Source organism: Terrapene carolina, unplaced genomic scaffold (genome assembly GCF_002925995.2).
Source record: "Terrapene carolina triunguis isolate 2854851 unplaced genomic scaffold, T_m_triunguis-2.0 Scaffold120, whole genome shotgun sequence".
NCBI classification, from domain to species: Eukaryota; Metazoa; Chordata; order Testudines; family Emydidae; genus Terrapene; species Terrapene triunguis.
Window position 1 is genome coordinate 2,726,241 of NW_020664471.1, and position 22,338 is coordinate 2,748,578.

A 22,338-nucleotide genomic window follows, 5' to 3' on the forward strand; every position below is an offset into this window, starting at 1 on the left:
CTGTTAGCCTGGGTACTATTTTTATCTGAGTTTGATCCTAGGAGAGACTGAGTTCATCTCTGATTATCTGATAATAATTTGTTTTGAACTTTCAGAAAATCCTTAAAAAGAGGCTGTGAGGGGTTTGGTTTGGTGCTGTAGGAAGAATAGAGTATATACTACTATCCCTAAGAACTTCCATGCAATTTGACTTGTTCTTAACAACCATCTTGTTTGACTATATTGTACGGCTGGTTATTGGATCCAAGTACTTTTCACCTCTGTTAAGGTTGTTATTCATATTTTTTCTAGCAGTATCTTCATTTTGTTGGGGGTAATGTCATGTCACATAACGTACTGACTTCAGTGGGGCTCCTGCTGGGTATAGGAATCTACCCCCACAGATCTGGGCTCCAGTTTGAAAGACATTAATAAATCATCCCAAATTTGTGGGTGGCCTGCAAAAAGTCATCCCATTGTCACATGCTTACACACCATTAATATGTTGTGACACACAAGTTTGTCTCGGACAAACTTAGATAAGTGGTAATCCTTCCTCTGGAGGCTGTGAGTTAATTGTTGCTTGTGTCACAAAGTAAAATGGTGACTGCAAGTGTCATCCCAGTCCCCATTTTTTCACATCCGAAAATCTCCACACACTTTAGTCCCAATTAGCTGTTTGCTCAGGAAAGAGTTCCAGGACTAAAATAATAGGTGTCACTCCAGGTCAGCAAAGAGGTATATTGGCAGAGATGTGCGAGGAAGCATGAACACTGCTTGCCAGCACTATCCCTGGCTCAAGTCAAAATTAATACTTTGCATTCACATGTACTATGTTTACATTTTTTAATCTTTATACTAAATCACTAAATCATAGAATAATGTAGTGGTCAGCAATGTCCTATTTTTTTCAACTGCAATGTTATTAAAAGAGAGACAAAGCTTTAAATCAAATTGCAAAATTAGTTCTTTGTTTGGGCCATATAAATCAGTTTTCTTTTAAAAATAATGTGGATGCTTGTGACAAACTGAACTTTGAATACATATTGCCCTTTATAAAAGTAATATAAAGGATCTGCTGATGTGTAAAATTCTCTCTGCCAAATCCAAGGAGCCAATCATTTTGTTGAGAGTATTATTATTAAGGCTACAATTATGTCACGGAGGTCACAGAAGTCATGGAATCCGTGACTTCCGGAGACCGCCATGACATTTTCTGCTTCAGCCCCGGGCCACAGGGCTGGAGCTGTCAGCCAGTGGGGGCGCCAGAGCTCTCAGCTGCATGGGCCCAGCAGCTGCCAGCCCTGGAGCGCCAATCTATGGAGCGGGGCCCCCCCACTGCTCCTAGGCCCACAGGCAGTAGAGAGTCTGCAGCTCCCAGGCGCCTGCCCAAAGCTCCAAGCCGCCGAAGCTCCGAGCCACAGTGGGGGGGCCCCGGAGCTTCGAGCTGTAGCAGGGGCTCCGGCAACTCCCAGACACCAGTCCTGGAGCTCCGAGCCTCCACGGGCAGTCAGGGCTGGCAGCTCCCAGCTGCTATGAGTGGCAGCAGTGGTGGGTGCTTTACCTCCATACACCCCATTTTGTCAGGGTTATTTTTAATAAAAGTCATGGACAGACACGCTTCCGTGAATGTTTGTTTATTGCCCATGACCTGTCCGTGACTTCTACTAAAAATTACTGTGACAAAATCTTAGCCTTAATTATTATATATGATTATGTTAGTCTGCCATTTGTACAGGAGGGCATTAATACACAATTATGCAGCCAATTTATTATAAGATTTTCAGCAACTATATGAGAAAACAGCACGGTGACCCACAAATGCACTAAGTTACTAGGGTGACCAGACAGCAAGTGTGAAAAATCGGGACGGGGGTGAGTGGTAATAGGAGCCTATATAAGAAAAAGACCCAAAAATTGGGACTGTCCCTATAAAATCGGGACATCTGGTCACCCTAGCACTAACTGAAAGCTGATTCATAGGTTAGCAATAGGTTTAATACTTAAAGAGAATACCATGTGTGTGACAAATCCTTTACTCACACTATCTTGACACAATGATTCAAATAACTAGCAAATTATAGAGCACTTTTTATCCCATAAGTCCCAACGCATTTAACAAGCTATCTACATAGGGATCGCTTCACCCATTATTGAAACGCAGCCAATTCTGGGATGAAAAAAGCCTTTGGAAAGTGCACAACAGAACTACGTGATATCTTTCAGTTTCCATTCCAGGTTCTCTGTTACAAGGGAATTTTTGATAATCAGAATGCCATTACCTAATTGGAGTTGAGGCCTGGTGTCATCCCAGTACTTGAAAAATGTTCCAGGAGATTTTTTTTAAATGACTATTAAATGGACAAGACCTAAATTCACATTGCATATGAAAGATGACATCTCAACAACACAGAGCCCCTTATCATACTGGGTCATTGGTTAAATAGGAAAAGTGCCACTTACTGTTTCACTTACAATATTTCCTGCACCAAACAGATTTTCCTTACAGGTTTCCTATCCAAGTAAGAAAACCCCCGAAGTCTGATTAGTTTGTGAGATCTATTGAGATCATAGCACAAGGAGGTATAGATGAGAGATAAGTAAAAGGTAAAACAGGAGAGGAAGGATTGTCCAGTGGTTAGGACACTAGCCTAGGATTTAGGAGATCTGAGTTTAAATCCTTGCTCCACCACAGACTTCCTGTGAGACCTTGAGCAAGTCACTTAGCCTGTCTGTGCTTCAGTTCCCCATCTGTAAAATGGCAATAACAGTTTCCTTTTGAGAGCTATAGTGATTGGGCCATATAAGTACCGTAGATAGAAATTGATGCTTACTTCTTAGGATCAGTTCTTTTTCTATAGTGTTTTAACCACCAGCATGCAGACTTGAGGTGTACCATTGTAATGTACCATTGCTTTCTAGTGGGCAGAACTAGTGCAAGTGTGTATCATTTTGTGTTTTTTTGGCAAATTCATCAGTTTCATAGCAACATACAACCCTGATGACTTTATAATAAAATGTAGTAAAAAAATCATGAAAGGACAGATCCTGTTCACATCATGGGATTTTTACAATGGGATTACAATAAGAGCAACATGAGACCCAAACAAAGCAATCTGACAAAGGTCCTCTTCCTTGCAAAGTGGATATGGCTGTACATAAAGGAAGTTTGAATGCCATGCAGATTGTCAGAACAGAAAATACTAAAAATACCCAGTAATGTGATGTTTGGATTACTGATTGAGCACATGAGGGAGAAGATAGAGGATTATTAAAGAAGAGTGTTGTCTTTCTGCTCTTATGAAAATAGTAAGTTTCTTATTAAAGCATATAGGATTAAATCCTGCTTCCACTGAAAAAGTAAGTGAACAACTTCCACAGGCTTCAATGGGATTAGTATTTGGCTGATAATGTATCAATTCATGTGGCACTATATTTTTTCTATTCTCATAAATGCACACAAACAGAGGCCACAAGAACTTCCATTGAAATCCATGGGAGTTCTTGTATTTTGTGGGCTGAGGGAGGGGGGCAGGCAGAGTAAACATCAGAACTGCAAGGATTGTAGCCAGACAGCTTTGTGAAATTCCATCCTAATCATTTTCATATTTCAGTGAGATATGAGGCAGACATCTAGAAGTGCAAAGATTGTGAATGGCACAAATGGACTATTACATAAATGTGGGCTTTGCAGCTAAAAATGTACTTTCTAACTAATACCAACCCCCAAAATACACTTTTCCAGCTAAATAACGCCAACAAAAACTGTAAGTCCTATTTGTTGTGTTACGTAATTTTGTCATGCTACTAATAAAATTATATTATACTTGCAACAGAATGTAAAACTATACCTCTTTATCTGCCAAAACTAGCAGTGGAAGCTTTGTACCATTGGAAAGGGGAGATTTCCAGCTTTTCAGCACAGGAGATACTTCTGTCTCTGGAACATTGTGAGGCATTGGGTCATGAAGTATCATAATACCTGATCAATACCAATCTGAGCAAGATTGTACAGAGGAACAGTAAGTGAATGGTTCAGTATTTCATTACATATCCCCTTAAGAAATCCAATTCCCCCATAATAAATATTTTAACATACATTAAATATTATCAAAACAGTAACATGGGAATACAACATACACTGAAAGAGCATGAGCAAATAATTGTGAAAAACTATCAAATATGCAAAACTACTTAGGAAACTGAAGCACAGCTTTTAAATAATGCCTTAATGTGACTGCGTATGTTATCATTTGACATGTAAATATGATCTTGCTACCATCTCTGAATAATATCAGAAGATTCCAGGGCGTTTTTTTTTTTTTTTTTTTTTTTTTTTTTTTTTTTTTTTGAAGAGGGGGAAAAATTGCTCTCTTCTGTGCAGCACACCACACTAATTTTCATCAAAAATGGCAAATAAATTATCCCAGAGGCTCTACTGAATTATCTGACTTTTGCCCTTGTTGTAAATTGATTCTGTGCACACCTGATGCATGCTCCATACAGAATCTGTTCTAACTTTCTTTTATTCCCGGGCATGAATGATCATAACCTACAGCAGAAGTGACTGACTAAAGGGCAAGAGAATCTAAGCTTAGAAAGTATAGATGAAAAGATTAGCTGTAATGGTACAATTGATAATGTAGGGTATCAGCAACCAAAGAGGCTAAAGAGAAGATCAATAATGTGCTAGTTCAGAATAAGGGACAAAAATTGCATGATGTCAGAGAGACATGACATATATAATTGTCATATGTGGACAGAATGGGTACACTGCACAATGTTTAATTACACTTCCATAGAGCTAGTAAAAAATGTATGACATAATGTTTTTCCATTGGAAGATATCATTTTGATTAAACCTAAACTTCCTGATGGAGTGTGTCAGGAATCAGGGCCTGCAGCACAGCTAGACTTCAGGCAACTTAATGAGCACAGCTGGCCTGTAGTAGGCTACTTAATTGACTACACCACCTGAGTGGTACCACCGGCACTGGCTTCTAATTTTCCCCAGGGGTGCTCAACCCCTGCTCAGGCCCTGCCCCCACACCACCCCTTCCCTGCCTCTTTCTGCCGTGCCTCTTCCCACCCCTGCTCCACCCCCACCCACCTCTTCCCTGCCTCCTTCTACCCCCTTCCCCCAAGCACCCCCCATCCGCACTCCTCCCCCTCCCTCCCACCACCTCCTGCACACTGCCGGACAGCTGATCTGAGGCAGGCGGGAGGTGTTGGGAGGGAGGGGGAGGAGTTGATTGGCGGAGGCCGCCGGCAGTGGGGAGAGAGGGGAGCTTGGCTGCCAGTGAGTGCTAAGCACCTGCTAATGTTTTTCTGTGGGTGCTCCAGCCCTGGAGCACCCATGGAGTCGGCGCCTATGAGTGGTACCAGCTCAGCAGACTGGTTTTTAAGCCAAGCTGCAGCAGTTCAATGGGTAGTCAAAGCATTTGCCCATGGCTGTGCTAGTTCCTGACCTACTCTACTCCATTCCATTTCACTCCACTCCAGGTAACCCAGTTCTGACCTTCAGCTTGGATTTCTTACTTTGGCTCTGACCCTTTGCTCTTGCATCAGGCCTCTGATTCCTGGCTCCTTAAACCACCTCTAACCACTGGACTCAATGCCTGCTCTCGCCACTAGGTACAACCACCCACCTCTCAGGCACTGACAGATTGTGTCAGTTTCAACTAATTTTTTTTTGGAAAACAAAAACAAACATTTTGATAAAGTCAAAACATTCCATTCTAAAATGTCAATGTAGCATTGACTATTTCATTTCAAAGTGACTTTGTTTTGAAAATTTCTTATATATAAATTTTCAATATATAAATAAATAATTCAATATATAAATATTATTTATATATAAATAAAAATTGAAATGAGATGTTTTGATTTAATCAAAATTAAACATTTCATTTGACCCAAACCAAATTTTTTTCAGAAATTTCATCTTGTGAGAAATTTCCAAATTTTATTTTTGTTCTCAATCAAAAAAAAAAAAAAAAGGCAAGTTTCCATTTCACAGGAAATTCTGCAGATTTGAAATTCTGGTTCCCGCACAGCTCTAGTTTTCTAGAGTCCCAGCAAGAAGCAGAACAATGTGCTGTACAGTACATTGCTAAACCCTCACAGTGTAGGGGAAAGGGTTGTTCAAAGGGACTTGAAAAATATCAGACTTTAGCAATACCATCATAAATAATGTACTAACAAAGAAAACACCAGACCTGCTCAAGACAAAACTTGTCTTCTCCCATATCTTCAGAAAAATTTCCTCCCAGGGACATTATTGCACTAGCAAATGAAAAGATGGTTGAAACAATTATGATACAGTGCTATGCCCCAATTGATTTGGGAGCTCAGTTTACATCTTTCGCTAAGAATTTTTGGCAGCAATGTTGTGAACACTGCCAACTGGAGCTGAAATTGATGTCCATTCAGATTAGTTTCCCATGAAAAGTGTTCCCTATTAGGACATTAACAAAATACCTTCTAATTTGAGGGTTTGCATTTTGTTGGTACCAAAGAAAGTTTGAGTGAATATCTGTGGCTCTTATTCTTTGTCCCTTGTGGCTTCTGAAAGCTTCCCTCTACTGACAGAAATTGTTTAGCCCACTTTGGTGAGAACAATCTACCAGCCACCATAAAGTATGAAATAATTTGATCAGTGCTCAAAAAGATGACACTTGAAGCAAGTGATCAGGTCAACTATTGCCCAGTGTCTAACTTAGCATCAATAAATAATCGATTGAGAAAATAAAGAGAGAGCATTTCCAATAACACTTAACTTCTACCATCATCCTAGACTCCTTACCGTCAGGTTTTCAGTGAGGATCTGGTACTGGTCAACAATCGCCTATAAGCTATGGCGATGAACAAACAGTTATGATCGGGGTTCCTATTGCTAAATATTTCAGTATCATTTATCTTCCACACATATATAAACTTAAAATATAAACTAAAACATTAAAATTTTTATGCATTTTGTTATTTTATTTAGTGCTCCATTATCCAAGTCCTGTAACTAAGCACTCTTTTGTCCCAGATAGAACGGATAATTAAACTTACTGGTATACTCATAAAAAGCCAGACCTGCTCAAGTTACCAAAGTAAATCTTACTCCACAGTGTATACTTTACTTTATAGTGTTCCAAAACAAAGAATTAAGTTACAGTTAAGGTTTTTAAGTGCAATTCAAGAGAAAATATATCAGTAAATACATATTTTTTACACACATGTGGGCACATGCATGTACACACACAAAGATTATGTAAACAATTCTGGCTCAAAATTAACAAAATTCATGCACACACATACCATTGAACAAAACATATCTCAGTAGCCAGCATGCAAACAGCCATTACTCCATCCTGTAACAAAATATCCACAATACTTATAGTCTAAATGAACCATTCATCTCAACTTTCAAAATTATACATAACATTTAATTCAATCTTTACATGAGTAAGAATAAGGTAATAGGTCTGACCTCTCCACAACAATAAGTCACAATCACATCTCTCATCATAGTATGTAAGCACATCCAAATTATAATAGTTTTTTTTTTTTTTTGCAGAGAAGAATAATTCCATGTACTTCGAAATAAACAGATATTGGAGATTAGCAATTGTATGACTGATGTACTATAAAACATATATCAATTCATAAAACCATGTCCATTATTTAAAAAAACAAATTGCCCTTGTCATAAAAAGCCATCACACTTGACACCATAGAACAAATATATGTGCATATTCAATTAGCCATATAGAAAATGTTAAGAAGGTATGTAAGGGCATTGTCCAACTCACATTAATTGATCGGTATTAAAATCAAAGGAAAGACTACCATCGCCTTCAACAGAAGCTGAATCAGGCCCTAACATAGTAGTGTGTATATACAGATATAGATATATATATATATATATATATATATATATAGGGAAAGAGCTATGATTGTTTGGCTGTTGGTGACTAAGAATTTTTCTGTTGAATAAATAGTTTATGTATGAATCTAGCATTAAGGTTTGTGTCAGAACTGTTTTCGGGCTGGTCTACACTAGGGGGGGATCGATCTAAGATACGCAACTTCAGCTACACGAATAGCTTAGCTGAAGTCGAAGTATCTTAGATCGATTTACCTTGGGTCCTCACGGCGCGGGATTGAAGGCCGTGGCTTCCCTGTCGACTCCGCTACCGCCGCTCGCTCCAGCGGAGTTCCGGTGTCGACAGGAGCGCGTTCGGGAATCGATATATCACGTCTTAACGAGACGCGATATATCGATCCCCAATAAATCGATCGCTACTCTCCGATACGGCGGGTAGTCTGGACGTACCCTTAAAGTTGTAGTTGCCCAAAAAAACAATAGCGGACGGAGTGCCGCCCCTTTGTATTGGCCACCCCAGGCACCTGCTTTCTTAGCTGGTGCCTGGAGCCAGCCCTGGACACAGGCTTTTACATTTGTCCAAACCCCAGTTAAGACACCACTAGGTCAGCCCTGATTGCCAAGAAACAGCTCCCTTCATTCTCACTCTTGGTGTCTGTCTCATTGCTTTTAGTGCACTGTCTCGTTGTATATTCTGCCTCCCTCTCTTCCCATCCTGATAACTCATTAGCCCAAAGCCAAAAACTCTGGACAACATGGGTGAGCTTTGTGAGCTGCTCTGCACGTAAAGGAACCTCACAAAGATTTGTTCACAGAGACCAGTTCCTCTGCTAGTCTGTATTAGACAGAGAGTATTTACCCACTGAGTCCCCTTAGCAGCCATCTGGGTGCAGTTGCGGCTGCCAGACCTTGTATGCTTAAAGCATTTTCTGCAATAGGAGGTGTATATGCAAATAAAATGTCAACTGTGTTGTGTGATTGAGTTACTTTTGATGCTGCAGTCCCAACAATGCTAATTTGGCATCTGCAAAGGGTTTAAAGGAAAACATTGCCTATCATGCTGACCAGTATTGTCTCATTGTTTCCTTGTACTCCCCTATCTTATACTCAGATTGTAAACTTCTGGGGCAGGGACTGTCTTTTTGTTCCATGTTTGTATGCCTGCCACAAAAGGGTATTGGTCCATGACTGGGTCTCCTAGGCACTACCACAATACAAATAAATAAAATTATCTGTATCCTGGCAACTCTCGCATAGACAGAAACAACCCCTTGGGATGGAATGGAACTTTGAGACAGAATGTTTGCTGGTGTAACTGAGAGGCAGTCAGACAAAAAGAGCAGCAGGACTGACAGGAAAAGCAGCACTGTGGAATTGAAAGTCATAAAGAAATTTGGTCCTTTCTTTACAGGATGCACTTTTCATGTAACAGAATCATTCTGAGGTTTGTACATGTTTATACTGTCAGAATGCCCTTTTCATTACAAAGGCTATATTTTTTACAGTGAGAATCGTCTGATTGTTTCAGCTTTCCCATAATTCAAAAATAGCTGATGGGATTCTGCTCAAAATTTCCATCAAAAACAAATTGCCACTAAGATCAATTATGGAAAATTTCAGTTCAAAATGTGAATGTTCCAGAAAGTTATGAGGATCTAAAAATTGTGGATTATAATGGAGCTTACTAGCTATAGCAGGCAGAGGCACTCACTATAATTACTCTTTGTGTAAACAATATAGGGCTCTATTCAGTTAAAACAATTAATCATCCACCAGGTAAGAAGTCAGCTGCACCAAAAAAGGCAGTTTTTAAAAAATGACTTCTTTTATCTGGCAAAGAATGGACCAGTAAAGCATAATTCAGTTGGAACTGGGCATCAAGGCTCTTCTGGAAACCCCACCAGGAACCTAAAAACCTTTATAAATCTAGCTCTAAGCAACTTGCCCAAGGTTACTCATACTCTTTCTGTGAAAGAGAAGGAAATTGAAATCAAGCCTCCCAAGTCCTAGGCTAGTTCTCTAGCCACTGGATAATCCATCCTCTCTCAGGCAACTAGGGAAGATCACTTCTAGGAATGAGAGAGCTATTCAGTTTCTATGCCAATTCATTCCTAGGCACCTCAGGCTGAGACTGCTAATACGGGTGCAATTTGGTACCAACTGTGGTGGTGGTTTTTGTGATGAGAACACCTGACAAATGGGAAGTGAACCAAGACAAAAATGCCAGCTGTATTTTGTGATGAAATTAGTAACAAACTGATCAGCAGTTTAGACTGTAGCCACTTTGCAATAAAGCTCCATGTACAGGTAAAGTATTTTTAAGTATTTAGGGCCAAATACAAACCAAAATGAAATTTCATTTACATTAACAGGGTCTAAATATGGATTTTGGTATCTGCTATACTTATATTTAATATGAGCAAAATGCCATAAAAACCCCACAAGTATCCTGCATAAGAAGCAAAGCAAAGTAATATACATACTGGAGATCGACAGAGCCCCACAATGCTAACACTACATTGCTCAAGGATCCTCAGGAATAGAAACATTTACTAATAACACATTATAGTTCACAATTCTAATATTACAAACATATATTTGTTGTGATGGATGAAGGTTCCTAAGGGGAAATAATGCCTGTCAGGGTTCCCTCCCCACTCTGAACTCTGAGGTACAGATGTGGGGATCCGCATGAAAAAAACCCTAAGCTTATTAACCCCTTACAGATAAGTAATTCTGTACCTCTGGCCAGGAGGGATTTTTGTTACTGCATACATAAAGGTTGTTACCCTTCCCTTTATATTTATGACAATGCCAGACTCAAAAATCACAAACAGCAGGAAATAAAGATTAATCCCATGAGAGGGCATAGTTAAAATTGTCTGGACAAGACCTTGGCAACGATTGAGTAGGGTTGATTTGGTACGGGAATGGAGGGTGTGTGTTTGTTAGCATCTGGCTGGGAGTATATGAGGGAGAATGTAATGCATATAGTTTAATTTGTATTTTCTGTTTTTTTGTGGTTTTGAGTGTGGCATAATTGTCCCTTAGGAACCTTAACTAGTTTTCACAAAGTATCTTTTATATCTGAATTTCCCCGTTTTGATTTTTTAAATAAACATTATTATTTGGCTTCATTTCAAAGTTTCAATTTTTGTTGTTATTTCCACCTGATGCAAACAATTTGTTCCCATTTCTATGAAAACCTGCATCTTTAGAAAAACCCTTTTTTTTTAAAACAGGCAAACCATGTAAAATGGGAAAAACATACTCTGACTCATTAGAGAAGTTGAAAATTATCCAAAGAACCAGTTACTAGGTTTAGATTTTGTTGCAATATTAGATGCAAATTAGACCTTTTTCAACAATTGTCATCAGTGGTTCTAGCACTCTGCCTCTCTCATACTCAAGCTTGTTTGTTTCTTTTCAGCTGCATATTGTCCCCAACTGGAATCTCTCTACTCCTGATAACAATCTGTTTAACTGCTCTGCCTTGGCAATTCCTGTTGGCTCCTATAGCTGTTTGCAAGTCCAAAAAGTGGTCCAGATGAAAGCTGTGTTCTCCATCACTGTCCTCTGGTACAATTCTCCCCAAGTTGTTGGTTCCCTGTGTGACACTGCACCCATATTCTTCATAGTGATGTTATTATGCTATGGTTATAGCATAATTATGATGCATTTTATGCAAGATGGATCATGTGCAATGTTATTAGAAAATTTATGATTTGCTGAATATGATTATCCTATTTGTATGCATGTATCATACAGGTTATAAATATTGACTATGTATCTGTACTTCAAATGTAGTTATCCCTGAGTAACACCCATTAGACAAGATGCATTCAATCTAGAGAGCTGATTGGGAAGGGCCTATTCAGGGCAATGAGCCATTAGGGAAAACAATAGGCCTTGGGAGAAGCTTATCTCCCACCTGGGGAGCCTTCCTGAGAACCCTATAGACAGCCTGTGAGTGATGGCTGCTATGACTCTACAAGGACATGTGACTAGGCCACATGATGCTGGACTCCATCTTGGGATGTCAATATTTTTCCATAGACTGGTCTGAGAACCAAGCTTTGGAACAAAGTGTTCTCACCATATGCAAAAGCTATATAAGGCAGGGAGTGACATCATCGGGGGTTCTTCATTCCCTACACAAGAAGATTTCTGGAAACACCTGAGGAACAAAGACTGAACTGGGGGAAGTGCTGGACCCAGGCTAAAGAGATTTCTAGCCTGTGCATGATACACCTGGGGATTCCAAGCTGTAAAGCAATTGCAGCTTGACCCTTAAGGATCTGCAGACTGCTTGTATCATTTTTCAGGGTGAGAATCTGCTAATTCATATCCAATCTATTTAGTATATTAAGCTTAGTTTGTGTTTTTTGTTTATTTACTAGGTAATCTGCTTTAATCTGTTTGCTATCACTTATAATCACTTAAAATCTATCTTTTTAGTTAATAAACTTGATTTTGTTTTAATCTAAACCAGTTAGCTTTGACTGGAGTGCTTGGGGAAAATCTCTGCTTGTTTACCACAAGTGTGCATTGTTCTCTTCACATTGAGGGAGAGACGGACCGGGTATTAAACCCATATACTGGCCAGATTTGACCAGGGCAGGACAGTACTGCTTTGTGGTCCCAGGCTGGGAAGCCGGTGGTTAGAGAGCCTGCGTGTAACTGCAGCTGGGTGTGTCCCTACCTGTATGAATGCTGGTTAAAGTGCAGGCTGGAGGGCTTTGCAGCTTGTCACAGCAGTACAGTGGTAGAGGGAGCCCAGGCTGGTGGGTCAGGGGGCTCAGTGGTACCCCAGTTCTAGGTGGCATCCCAGGGAGAACCAGTCACACCCTGCTCCTAGCCAACATCTGAGTTCTCTTCTCCACTTGCTGCTCTTGGGAGGTCATTCACTGGGTCTCCATTCCTCTTCAGCTCTGAACTCTGGACTTTGATCTGGCTGGCTCTCTGTCATGGGGTAAGTGTACCCCATCCCCTTTATTGGCTGGAGGAAGGGGTGTAACAGGCCTGTGGCTAAGTTCTCTTGATTGCCCTTGACCTCAAGATAGTGTTGCCTAATGGCCAGAGTCCATATAACTGCCCTCTTCCTCAGGGCAGTGTGGCCTAATGGCCAGAGTCCATATTATTGCCCACTTTCTCAGGGCTGTGTTGCCTAATGGCCAGTGGGGAGTAGTGAGCTGCCACCTAGGGGTGGTGGCAGCCGGGGTAGGGGGACCCGAGCTGTCCCTGCTCCACCGGGTCCCAGCCCAGGGCCCTGTCAGTGGTGGGAGTATTCATCACTGAGTCAGCAGGGATCTTACTGAAACACACTGACATCCCTCAGCACAGTGGCTACTTCCCCCCAAGCTACTTCCTACCATATCCCTTGAAGCAGTGATCCAAGCGTTTCTGGGGTCTCCAGGTTCTTCAGCATGGTAGCTCCCAGCGACTCCGAGCTCCCTCGGGTGTCTGCGGGCGTCTGGGTATCTGCCTGAGTCTCGGCATCTCTGGCTTCCAAAGTCTGGGGCTTCTGCAACTCCAGGGCTGAGGCCTGCAGCGAGCATCCTCCCTCCTCAGCAGTCAGCCCAGACTGAGCTGTCCCCTTTATACTACTTCTCCAATTGGCACATTCCCAGCAAGGGCAAGGAAGCATGGCTTCCTCAGCCCACAATGTGGGGTTAACTCTTCCCTGTCCAGTGCAGGATAAGTGCTTCCCATCACACTCTCCAAAAAGAAATGTACTTCAGTGGAATTACTTTGGATTTACATCCGTGTTACTTTGGGTAGGTTTGGCCTTTCCTCTTTAAATTGTGTAGTGAGAAATTTATCTGATTAATCAGTTGTATCAAAATAAAATCATTTAGCCCTAGAGAAAACAAGTTGAGCTCCTTTGGTTAAAATCTCATAAGGGGCTACTTCACCCTGCATTAAATTGTTGATATATTATGGAACTACTTGATTACTGTTGTGTTTTACTAATTTCTGTGGAATTTCTATACTTTTTTTTAATCTCAAAGGCAGTTTTTGTTATTGAAATATAACTGACTATCCAGTCTCTATAAACTCTTTTATGTACATCCTACATTTATATATATATATATATATATATATGTGTGTGTGTGTGTGTGTGTGTGTGTGTGTGAGGATGTTGCATTTTCATCATTTAAAAAAAATCTGTAATGGGCTGCAAAATAAAGCTACAAAGAATGGCTCTTTTAACAAAAAAGAAAGAACATTGATTCTCCAGTATTTTCTATTTGGGAAGATTTAAGTTGGAAAAAAAGACTCTGATGAGTCTGTGTGGAAAAAAAACCAAATCAAATCAAGTTGTCAAGACTCAGAGTATGTTAGTAAGAGTAAATCACATAGGGAAGTGATGTAAATGGTGCTGTAAGTCACACATGGTGCAGAAAATAGGTGTCAGCTGCAAGGAGAAAAGTAGTATAACTCGTAACAGTTTGGCATTCAGTGGGGGTGCGCAGTGAGTGAAACTTATATTGGGAGCAGGGGGAAGTTGTAACAGTTAAAACAATTAACATATGGGGTCAGGTAAAGCATGTTCCCCCCAACATCATGATATGCACCTACCATAGAACCTCAGAGTTACGAACACCTTGGGAATGACGGTTGTTCGTAACTCTGAACAAAACATTATGGTTGTTCTTTCAAAAGTTTACAACTGAACATTGACTTAATACAGCTTTGAAACTTTACTATGCAGAAGAAAAATGCTGCTTTCCCTTTATTTTTTTAGTAGTTTATGTTTAACACAGTACTGCACTGAATTGCTTTTATTTATTTATTTATTTTTGGTCTCTGCTGCTGCCTGATTGGATACTTCTGGTTCCAAATGAGGTGTGTGGTTGACTTGTCAGTTCATAACTCTAGTGTTCGTAACTCTGAAATTCTAGAGTACCTGTCTATCTTAGGTACTTATATAGCTCCCCTTACCGTAGTATTCAAGGGCCTCAATCTTTAATGCATTTATCTTTTCAACACCCCTGTGAGGTAGGGAAGTATAATTTTCCCCATTTAACAGGTGGGAAACTGAGGCAGAGAGAGACTACACAACTTGCCCAAAATCACACAAGAAATCTGCTGCTATCAGGGCACTGAGCCCAGGTCACTGACTACCACCTGTGACACTGGACCATCCTTTCTCACCTACCTTATCTTTACATATGCCCATTACACTGCTCTACAGCCAAAATGCTTCTGAAATAAATGTAGTCAAACTTTACTAATTCTGGGTCATGAGAACGAAAATCGTGCTTAAAATTGTTGATTGGCTCTAGTTTTCAAGATATGCTATTGGGTCAGTATATACGACCCTTGACTTGGGAATGGCGGAGGATGAGTGAGTTATAAAGGGAAGGGATCTCAATTTAAACCAGAAATGACTAAAATACATCTTTGACTGGATCTATGAATAAATCTATGACTGGGTTTGGACAGTACTTGCTTTTTAGGCAAAACAATGAATGATGCAATCTGAAGCTGGTATTGCGTCATACATGATATGAATTGCATCATGTTATTCCTAAAAGTCATGGATGATGCAATCATAACGAAGCTTACATCACTCTGCTGAACAAATTGCCCTATATCAGCTCTAGAAATCATACAGTGTCGTGCTCTCTTATTTGTCAGTGTTTGATTTTGCAAAGGGACACATTTCTGTTTAGCCAAAGTGAGCAGAGATGCCTCGTACTTGTGTGAACAGTGCAGATAACTTCTGCTATGTTTGTGGTGAAGTGACTTTTGCATCACAAAAGCGCAGTATAACCACTATGGTTAAGAAAGCCTATCACCTTTATTTTGGCTGCAAAATTGGAGATCAGGACAAGAGGTGGGCCCCACACATATGCTGCAACCCTTGTGCAACAAATCTTCGCCAGTGGTTGAACAGGAAAAGGAAATCTATGCCTTTTGCAGTGCCAATGATTTGGAGAGAGCCAACAGATCATACCAGCAATTGTTACTTCTGCATGGTGCCTCCAGTTGGGAAAGGTGTGTCAAAGAAGAAAAAGTGGACTGTGCATTATCCAAACATTCCATCAGCTATACGCCCAGTACCCCACGGAGAAGGACTGCCGGTTCCTGATGCACCAGAATCATTCTCACTTGAGTCAGACGAGGAAGAGGAAGAGGATGAAACTTCTGGTCCTGAACCATCAATGTCACAGGACCCACATTTTCTCCCATCCTCCTCCTCTGAACCATACCTCATAACACAAGGTGAACTGAATGACCTTGTCAGGGATTTGGAACTACCCAAGAGTAAGGCAGAGCTGTTGGGCTCCAGATTACAGCAGTGGAATCTCCTGGCAAGTGATGTTAGGTTTGCCATGTTCCGTGACCGTCAAAAGGATCTTGTCCCATTCTTCTTCATGGAAGGTGATCTTGTAGTCTGCAACAACATCGATGGTGTGATGGCAGCCCTCAACATCGTTCACGATCCAGATGAGTAGAGACTGTTCATTGATTCATCGAAGACGAGTCTTAAAGCTGTTTTACTGCCTAATGGCAATGTTTTGCCATCAATTCCAGTTGGTCATGCAGTCCATATGAAGGAAACCTATGACAACATGAAACAACTTTTGAGGTGCATAAACTATGACCAACATCAGTGGCAGCTTTGTGGCGATTTGAAGGTTGTTGCTCTCTTGCTTGGTCTGCAGACTGGATACACAAAGTACTGCTGTTTTCTCTGCGAATGGGATAGTCGTGCAAGAGATTCCCACTACATCAAGAAAGATTGGCCACTCCGACAGTCATTGGAGTCTGGGAGGAAAAGTGTTCAGCATCCACCACTTGTTGAATCAAGGAAGATTTTGTTACCACCCTTACACATCAAGCTGAGTCTGATGAAGAACTTTGTCAAGGCCATTGACAAAACACAAGCAGCTTTCAAGTACCTCCGTGGAAAATTTCCAAGGTTAAGTGAAGCTAAGATAAAAGAAGGTGTCTTTGTTGGTCCTCAGATTCGTGAACTTCTTCGAGATGATGCATTTGACCATGCACTGCGTGGCAAGGAAAAGACGGCATGGAAAGCCTTCCAGTTAGTGGCAATACATTTTCTCGGCAACAACAAGGCAGACAACTACAGGTTGTTGGTGGAAAACCTCCTCAAGGCATACAAATGCCTTGGTTGCAACATGTCACTAAAGATACATTTTTTGCACTCTCATCTAGATTTTTTTCCACCGAACTGCGGAGCAGTGAGCGACGAGCATGGCGAGCGATTTCACCAGCACATTGCAACAATGGAGAAACGCTATCAGGGCAAATGGAGCCCATCAATGCTTGCAGACTATTGCTGGACAGTGACAAGAGATGCTCCATTTAATGAATACAAGAGACAAGCCAAGAAGCACCGAGTAGACATTGAATAGGACTAAACTATGTACATAATAGTTTTTTGCCTTTTGTTTCATAATCAATTTTATTTATATAACCCTTTTGCTGATTTTTAAAGTGTTACATAAACAGGACAGGTGAAATATTATCATGTAAAGCAACCATAAACACATGAAAAGACCTAGATTTACAATTGATGATTAAAACTCTACTATCTACACAATATACATAGACATAAAATGTAAAAACTTAAATATCTTAGAAATAGTAGCCAATCAGTTGTTTTAATTGTCATATTTGAATTCAGCATATCAAAATACACAATAAATAGCACATTTTATCTCTGACGCAGACGACTTCTCAAAAATTGTAGACCAGTGTTATTTGTTTTTCCTGATTCACCACCACCTTCTGTGCTCTGGGCATGAATATTGGTTCATGGAACATTGCTTAGTTTTATACACATACGGCCAAATTCCATGCTCTATCCTGCTTACACTAGCTGAAGTAACTCCACTCAAGTCGGTAGAGTTACTGCAGATTTGCATTGGTGGAACTGAGCAGAATCTGATCTAATGTCACTCATGGAAAACATCCTGAAAAGAGTCACTAGTCAAAATGTGATTTCCTGTCTGAATGGATAACAACTATGTAAAATAAATGTATATTGAATTAACTACACCAGTGGTTCACAAGCTTTTCAAGATTGAGGATCTCTCTTCCCCCAAGCAGGGATTTGAGAATCCCTAAATAAATCTATTGAATGGTCTAAATGTGCTAGGTTCATCAGTTTGACACCATAGTGAAAATCCAACAGTCAGCTTCATCCGCACTAGTTAAGCACAGCATACATAGACAGATCATCTCTAGAATGTAAGCTTGGGAATGAAAGTTCAAATCTCAGGAATTTGCTGCTACAATGACACCCTGATATAAGGCAATTCAGACTCTGGAAAAGGACAGTGTCTTAAAACAATTTGCCTTTGTTCATTCTCCCGGTAGAAATGTGACATTTCATTTCATAGCATTAGGATTTTTATTTCCAAACATATCTCATTTTAGGCAGTATTTCTTTTATAAGCTGAATTTTAGAGACTTTATGTTCTCTGAATAAATAATTTTTGTGAAATGTGGTTTGTTTTTTGGAATACAAATTCCTAGCTTGAGGTTCTTAGTTTTAACAGAAATAGATATACACAATAATCATATAGGTATTTAAAAAGTAAGCGGTGGGATTCACAACTATATGAAATATGTGGTTCCATTAATGATAGATTCCAGCAGGAGTTAATATATTGAAATTATTGTTGTATGTACACATTCTATTACTCAGCTGTATTTCAACAATGATGGCAAAAAAAAATTTACTGCCGGAGCAAACCAGTAGGATTCATTATGTTCATCCAGATGAGTAATAGTACTAGATATTTTCCTTGACACAGACAGAGTGCCATTCCCTTAGGTGGGGCTAATCTGGCAAGTCTAGACAGCCAACATTAAAGTGGAACTTTTCACTGCAGTTCTATTTAGTGTGATATAGGTCACAGCTTGTGTCCTGACAAGATGATGGACGATAGACTACAAAATACTGTTATTTGATACAAAAAGGTTAGTTCCTAGCTATGGGTGCATGATAAAAACATACTTCAGATGATTCACAGGCTAGTCATATAACTGTACATGTTGTCAATCAGTGGTTAGTCATTAAGCTATGTAAAAAATTCCTGCATTAATTACTAATCTATTTGATTCCTCTGCCTTAATACTCTGCCTTAAACTGGAGATTTCCACTTTACCTCAATAGCAGTTATTTCACTTCTGGTCAGGGCAAGAACCAGTTCTTTCTGTTTTGTTTGGGGGTTTTTTTTGTTTTGTTTTTGTTTTTTTGTATACTGCTTAGCACAATGGGGTCCAGCTGGGGCCTTCATACTGATAAATTACATCTAATTTAGTGACATGGTTAAAATCATAAGAAGAAGACTGTGTGGGCTGTTTTTAGACAGAGTGACTAGGCATAATGGAAGCTGAAATGTGCTGTTTATTCATAGCCCATATATGCTATAGAAGGACAAACACTGCACTGTTTTCCTCCTCTCATCCTTCCTACAACTGGACCCTTTCTAGGAATGAGAAGTTATGTTACTACCTGTTATTTCTTGGCTTACTCCTCCACATTGGTGACTAGGTTTATAAAAGGTACACTACCTAGTGCTAACAGCAAACCAAAATGACAAAAAGCAGAAGTCAGTGGAGTTGCCCCTCACAGGAATTATGCTGGGCTAAATCCTGCCTGTTGTGATGCAGATACATCAGGATACAAGCATGTCAAGAAATCAGCAGCTTTCAGACAAACAGCAATGCACAGGGCGTTGAAGAGGAGATGTATGTGTATACATGAGGTAATCGTAATCCGGGACACTAAATACAGTCCTCACAAATGGATACAATTCCCATTGAACAAGAATTGTGTCTGCTTATGACATGGCTGAAATTGGATCAAGGGTGTGGAAAGTTAGGCAAGCATAACAGCAAAGAAGGCAGAAATCCAAGAAATGGGCATGAAGACAGCCAATAACCCAGCATTTGCCTCTGCAACCATGTAACAGATGAGCAAGATGGTCACAGAAGCAGCATCAAGAGGCAGTGTATTGGGATGCCCCAATATACCTTCCTGCCCTGCACAACCAAGATTTCTTTTGGACAAGAGGAATCTGCTGCCCCATGAGCTGCAAACAAATAATAATGGTGCATGAGTGAGGGTCACTGCCTCGTTCACAAAAGGAGACCAGAAAGTTTTTTGGGGAAAATGTAGCCACGTAAATAGATCAACTGTGATCATCAAGTACTGCTAGTGACATGTTGCATGACCATGAGCAACTTATTAGATCGCTCTGTGCCTCAGTTTCTCTAACTGTAAAATGGAGACATGGATAATTAGCCAACTTTAGATAGAGCTTTGAGATCTATGGCTAAAGTGTGCTGTGTATGTGAAAAAGATAATTTATTATTATTTCTACTCGGGAGAGCATTGTAGTTTGCGGCACTCCTTTTTCAGTGCTTTGTTTTAGCATATTTCACTGTAAATATCTTGGATCGTCTCTCATCACAAAATCCAGTCATTATATCAAGAATGAACAAGAATGAGCTATTTACATCTCTTCATGAGCCTGTTTTTCACACTTTGTTCCATAGTGGTAGAAATATTCTGAAGAAACAAGAGAGCCATTACTTTAAAGAAATTGTTGACTCTGAACAGCAGCTTACAATTGTTCATTAGATAAAATAAATTTAAAATGTAATCACAAACTGAGGTGCTTGAACTGGATTAGTATTTATTATGCATATAGTGTACAACCAGCTTGGAGATATTGTTCACTTTGGAAATTTTAGCAAATGATATGGCATGTGATATGGCTAAAGACAATGGGATTGGAGGGAGCCAAGCACTTTGTATGATCAGATCCATACTGTGCAACTCACACTCAAAAGATTCTGCAAGAAAATATAGTGTTGTGTTAAAAGCTTGCATTTGCTTCATGCCAGTACAATCAGCCAAATGAATCTCATTCATCTTCAAAGCTAATGACCTGAGCTTTATTTTGATAGATAATATTCTAGACTGTGTTGAGAAGTGAGACAGCAATATGTAATTGACCAGAAAGGGTGTGTATATATACCAATGTCCAGCAGGCATAGACTAGTACTGTATGTGTCAAATTCCACAATTCCAAATGCATATTTGGAATAAATGTATAATACATTGAACTATACAATCAAAATTAAAGCCAAATGTTTAAAAACTTTCTGTTTCTACATGGCCACAAGTAAACATTTTCCACAAGCTTTTGAAGTTTAGTGTCTGCCTTTTTGGTGATAATTCTAATGCGATGATTTTTTAAATAAATATTTACTCTATTATTAATATTGCCTAACCTTTCCCATTATAACCTTCTGTTTTCAATTACTGATAACTTTGACAAATTTTAAGCATTTGGCCAAAATTTTCTTTGTTTAGTCTCTGCCTTAAGTGGAATATTTTGAAAAGTTTCAACAAAAATGGTTTAATTGTTTCTGGGAATGAAGCTGGGGGAGGTTGTTTTAAGAAGGTTAAACCTTTGTTCATAAACTCTGAACATTTTACTGTGAATGTTCCTGCGTCCCAGAAGCAGCCACAGAAGCCAGAACACATGGGGCACAGAAGAATGATTCCTCCTCCTTTTTTGGGGTGGGTGAGTGGGTAGTGTAATTGTAGAGCTGGCCGGAAAAGAAAGAAGCCAATTTCCACAAAAAATTTCTAATTTTTTTTCAGTGTTGTCATTTGTTATTTACATTTTTAATAGAATGTTTTTTCAAAAGCTTTCACATTTCTGAAAATGATTTTTTTTTCCATTTATGAAAATGACAGGAAATGTAGATAGGTTTTTCAGCTATTTTTGAAAGGAGAGAAATAAGCCCCAAAGCTTTGCTTCTTTAGAAGCACAAATTAAGGTCATAGGGTAAAATGTTCAGAGGTACCTAAGTAACTGTGGAGCTCATGTCCCATGAACCTCAATGGGACCTACACTCCTAACTCACTTTTATCCTACACCAGGGGTCTCAAACATGCGGCCTGCGGGCCACATGCGGCCCCCAGAGTTATTTCCTGTGGCCCACAATAGGCGCCGACTCCATTGGCAGCCAAGCTCCCCTCACCCCCGCCCTCCCTCCTTCCTTCCCCCCAAGCGCGCTGCGTCCCTGCTCCTCTGCCTACCTCCCAGAGCTTCCCACTGCCAAACAGCTGCGGCGCTTATGACTTTACAGAAGGGAGGGGGAGGAACGAGGACGCGGTGCGCTCAGGGGAGGAGGCGGGGAAGAGGCAGGGCCGAGGCGGGGATTTGGGGAAGGGGTTGGAATAGGGGCAGGGAGGGGCGGAGTTGGGGCAGGGACTTTGGGGAAGGGGTTGGAATGGGGGCAGGAGCGGGGCGGGGCTTTAACCGAAGTAATTCTAAAAGTAAATGCGTGTTTTGTTGTTTGAGTGAGGTGCATTACTGAGTGTTTCTATTTTATTAAAACCCCTCTTTGCATTAGAGTTTTTAAAAAGTTAATACATTGACTTTTAATAGCATACTATATTACTTTTCATTTTTGAC